This window comes from Diceros bicornis, chromosome 9, assembly GCF_020826845.1.
Source record: "Diceros bicornis minor isolate mBicDic1 chromosome 9, mDicBic1.mat.cur, whole genome shotgun sequence".
NCBI lineage: Eukaryota > Metazoa > Chordata > Mammalia > Perissodactyla > Rhinocerotidae > Diceros > Diceros bicornis.
The window spans coordinates 11,372,591-11,377,913 of record NC_080748.1 but is presented as its reverse complement, the minus strand read 5'-3'; the positions used below and the strand labels follow the sequence as shown (position 1 = coordinate 11,377,913).

Below are 5,323 nucleotides of genomic sequence, written 5' to 3'. Positions count from 1 at the left end.
GATGTTAGCTCAGAGCCGGTCTTCCTCAGCAAAAAGAGGAGGATTAGCATGGATGTTAGCTCAGGGCTGATCGTCCTCACAAAAAAATAAATAAATAAAACTGTTTAAAAAAAACAAGAAAGAAATCAAGAAAGAAGAGAAAATAAAGATAGAACAAATGGAAAACAATATAGATTTAAATCCAAACACGTTAAACATAAACCTTATCAAGCTCCAATTAAAAGACAAAGACTTTCAGCCTTTCCACTCTACCCATTGACGCGTCCATAGACATTGTTCTGGGTTCCCACGGTAACTAAAAGGGAAACTTTCACAATGTTGGTAGCCTTTGATGTCCTGCAAATGAAGGAGGAGGATGTCCTCAAATTCCTTGCAGCAGGAAACCACTTAGGTAACACCAACCTTGACTTCCAAATTGAACAGTACATCTACAGAAGGAAAAGTGATAGCATCTACATCATAAATATGACGAGAACCTGGGAGAAGCTTCTGTTGGCAGCTCATGCATTGTTGCCATTGAAAACCCAGCTGATGTCAGTGTCATATCCTCTGGGAATACTGACCAGCATGCTGTGCTGAAGTTTGCTGCTACTACTGGAACCACTCCTATTGCTGGCCACTTTACTCCTGGAACTTTCACTAACCAGATCCAGGCAGCCTTCTGGGAGCTGCAACTTCTGGTGGTTACTGATCCCAGGGCTGACCACCAACCCCTCACAGAGGCGTCAAATGTTAACCTGCCTGCCATTGCTCTGTGTAACACAGATGCTCCTCTGCACTATTGGACATTGCCATCCCATGCAACAATAAAGGAGCTCACTCGGTGGATCTGATGTGGTGGGCACTGGCCAGGGAAGTTAAGCACATGCATGACACTATCTCCCTTGAACACCCATGGGAGGTCATACCTGATCTCTACTTCTAGAAGGATCCTGAAGAGATTGAAAAAGAAGAGCAGGCTGCTGCTGAAAAGGCTGTAACCAAAGAGGAATTTCAGGGTGAATGGACTGCATCAGCTCCTGAATTTACTACTTCTCAACCTGAGGTTGCAGACTGGTCTGAAGGCATGCAGCTGCCCTCAGTGCCTATTCAACAGTTCCCTACTGAAGAATGGAGCACTCAGCCCTCCACAGAAGACAGGTTTGCAGCTCCCACTGCTCAGACCACTGAATGGGTCAGAACAACCACTGAGTGGTCTTAAGCTGTTCTTCCACAGACTCTTAAACAGAGAATGGAAAGAAGGTTGATGGAAAATAAACAGTTTCAAAAAAAAAAAAAAACTTTCAGTTTGGTTTAAGAAGAAAAGAAGAAAACTATATATATATCAAGCTTCAATCAGAGAAGCAGGACCACTAGGAGTGATAAAGAATAAGGGATTTATTATAGAGATTAGATCTTCCACAATTGGGGGACACTATGCAGTGCTGGTGTCTGCATCTGGTGCAGAGCTGAAGCCACTATGGGTCAGTCTAACAAATAGTGTGAAAGGAGTGCTGGATGTGCACAAGAAGAAGGGCAAACTGGAGCCCAAAAGGACAACTGGAATTCATGAGGACAAGCTGGAACCCCTGTCTGTTTCTCAGTGACTTCCGTGGTCGTCATGGCATTGTGCATGCACTTGGCCCAGGAATCATAGAAGCTGAAAGAACAAGCTGAAGGAACCTCAGGCCCTGGAGCTTCCCCACACTGATAAGGTCAGCTTGCGGATGAGTGACAACGTGTGTAAGTGGCCGTAGTGCCTGGTGCCCTGCACTGGCTGCTGCTTCACTTCCACCTTCCAAATCACATACAGATTCCTCTCCTGGTCACTACTAATGAAGAACCATACTGGGAAATAAATTCTGCTAATTACGAGTTCTGGTTTAGCTAATTTGATGTAGTCCAAAGCCACCACAGTCCATGACTTGTCAACTTGCTATCTATGCATGCTTTTTGTTTAAACATTCTTAACTTAGAAATAATAGGAAAGTCATGCTTCCAGCTAAGATGCTCAGCTAACCTTCATAACCTTAAAACAAGCAACCCTCCCCACAAAGAGGATACAAAGTCTCTTTGTCCATCTTTGGGTGATATTCACTCCTAGCTGAATCATACTCTCCTATTGATATTCTGTAACTTAAATACTATGTTATAAGCTTAATTACTGTTAACACAAATTATGTTAAATGGTAGAGAAATGGGAGGGGGAGGAAAAATTTGTGTAATATACACAAATATATTCAAATCAAAAGAAGAAATAGTTATTCCAACCCTTGTTTCTGCCACTTAATCACATGGTCATAGGTGTTCCACTACATATTCCGTATTCCCTTTGCCCTTAGCAAGCACCCTCAGCTGTTCATGATTCCTTGTTTGTTGAGGTGACCCAAACTTCCATTCCTGAAGAGTCTGAGCCTTTAGCAGTTCTGCCGTATTGGGTAGTTGTCATTTTTCCCTTGACTTTAATCACTAAGTAGGGGAGTACTGTGAGATCCCCAGGGGATCTCCTGCATTCCAGACATACTCCTTACCTATTTGTGTAGTAGCAATCCGGTTTGCCCTTGATAGTCAGGATCAGTCACCCCAGCTACTACACTAATTTCCTTCTTTGATATATAGGCATGGAAAGCTAAATATGGCCAGGTACAGTCTCAACTCCTAATTCAGTGAATAAATTAACATGTGCCCCAATTGCCAGTGGAAACAGAGTAATTAATACTTTTAAACCTAATGTGATCAGAGAACTAATTCCAGATAATCCAGAAACAATACAGATAACCCATCCATAAGATTCCGTTCCACTTCTGATTTTCTGTTGCTGAATAACAAATCACCCCAAAACTTAGTGGCTGAAAACAGCAGTAGTCATTTATTTCTGCTCATGAATCTGCAATTTTGGTAGTGTTTGTCAGGAATCGCTCATTTCTGCCCCATGCAGTGTCAGCTGGAACAGCTTTTCTGGAAGCTGGGGATCCACTGTCAAGATGTCTCACTCACATGGCTGGCAAGTTGATGCTAGTTGTCTTATGGGAGACCACCCAGGAGCGGGCCAAGAGTCTCAGTTCTGCTCTGGTCTTCAACAGGAGCTGCTTGTGCTTCCTCACAGCATTGTGACTGGGTTCCAAGTGTATGTGTCTGAAGAGGATCAGGCAGAATCTGCCTTGCCTTTTCTAACTGAGCCTGGGAAGTCACACAGCATCACTTCCCTACAGCCTAATCATGGAAGCAGGCACCTACTCACCCTCATCACTACTCACAGATTCAAGGGGTAGGGAATTAGACTCTACCTTTTGATGAGGAGACGGTTTCTAGAAGAGCATGTGGGATGGGAGATATTGCTGAAGCTGTCTTTGGAAAATATAATCTGCTACCTTAAAAATCAGGCATCAAAAAATTGCAAGTAAAGAGATAGTAAAATATGTAGAACACAAACACAGCAAGAAGTACTTCTAGAGATGAAGGACATTTCATATTTACAAGTTAAAGCCACCAATAAAATTTAACAGTTCCAAAGTTGTATGCATATAATATATACTTAAAATATGTAATGCAATATTGTCAAAAGTAAAAAGAGAAAACAGACAAATCTCCAATCAAAATGGGAAAATTTAAACACATATCTCAATAACTGATAGATTAAACAGACAAAATCAGTAAGGAGACAGAAAATGCAAATATGATTAACAAACTTGTCCTGTTAGGCACTGTACCTGCAATTGCAAAATATACGTTCTTTTCAAGTGCATACAGAACATTTATAAAACTGACCACATTCTGAGCCACAAAGCAAGTCTCACTAAATTTCAAAGGATTGAAATCATATATAGTCTCTAATCACAGTAGAATTAAGCTAAAAATCAATAACAAAAAAATTTAAAAATTTTCCATGTTTGGAAATACACCTTTAAATAACTCACAAGTCAAAGAAGAAATCACAAATGACAATTAGAAAATGTTTTGAAATAAATGATAAAAAAATTACTTGTGAGATACAGTTAAACACACAATTAGAGGGAAAAATATAGCCTTGAATGCATATATTGAAAAAGAGGCTGAAAAACAATGATCTAAGCAACCATCTCGAGAAGTTAGAAAAAACTCCATCAAATTAAGCCCAAAGAAAGTAGAAAGAAAGAAACAGAAACGTGCACATAATAGAATCAATAGTCAAAAACTGATTCTTTGAAAAGACTAATAATAAATCCTCTGGGGAGACTGATTAAGAAAAGACGAAGGAACAAATAACTAATATTGGGAATGAAAGAGAGGATCTTATTACAGACATAGAAAGATAAAATATAACAGACATAAACACTTTATGACAATAAATTTGAAAATTTAGATTAAATGGGAAAATTCCCTTAAAAAATTTTACCAAAACTGACTTGAGAAATAGAAAAGCTGAATAGCTCTTTGTTTTCTAAAGAAATTTAATCCAAAATTTCCAACAATGAAAACTGCAGGCCTGGGCAACTTTCCTAAAGAATCCTATCAAATATTTAATCAAGAATTAACAAGAATATTAAACATACTCTTCCAAGGAATTGAAAAGAAAGAATACTTCCCAAATCTTCTTAAGTCAGCAGAGCCTTGATACCAAACTAACAAAGCCATTACAATGAAGGGACGTTAAAGGCCAATCTCATTCACTTATATAGATGCAAAAATCTCAAATGGATCTAATTATATAAAAGGATAATAAAAGATGGGTGTATTCCAGGAATGTAAGGAAGGTTTAACAGTTGAAAATCAATCTACCACATTAACAGAATAAAAGAGAAAAATCATCTCAATAGCTGCAGAAAAAAAATTTGATAAAATTTAATGCCTGTGATATTAAAAAAAACAAAAAACAAAAACCCTATAGCAAACTAGGAATGGAAAGGAGCATATTTAACCTAATAAATGGTATCTATCAAAAAACACCGTACAACAAACAGCATGTTTAATGGTGAGTTTTTTTAAGTTTTCCTTCTGAAATCAGGACAAGTGATACCCATTATCGCCACTTCTATTCGACATTGTACCAGAGGTCCTAATCAGTATAAATAGGGAGAAAAGAAAAAGAATTAAGGATTAAAAAGGAAGAAATAAAAGATCTACAGACAATATGATTGTGTATTTTTGCTGGATACACAGGTCAACATACAAAATTTGATTGTATTTCTATATACCAGAAAAAATTAGAAAAGTAAAAACTTTTAAATGATCGCATTTATATGATCATACCTAGAAACAATTCTAATGAAATGTGTGCATGACCTCTACACATAGAACTATAAAATCAGTAGGAAAATATGAATTATTATTAAGACCTAAATAAATAGATATAGCAAGTTCACAG

At 38.1% G+C, this 5,323-nt stretch overlaps 1 pseudogene; it reads left to right on the top strand.

Annotated features, from left to right (window-relative positions):
• The first annotated feature begins 270 nt into the window (after nucleotides 1-270).
• LOC131409922 (small ribosomal subunit protein uS2-like) lies at nucleotides 271-1,208 on the top strand (annotated as a pseudogene).
• The last annotated feature ends 4,115 nt before the right edge of the window (nucleotides 1,209-5,323 follow it).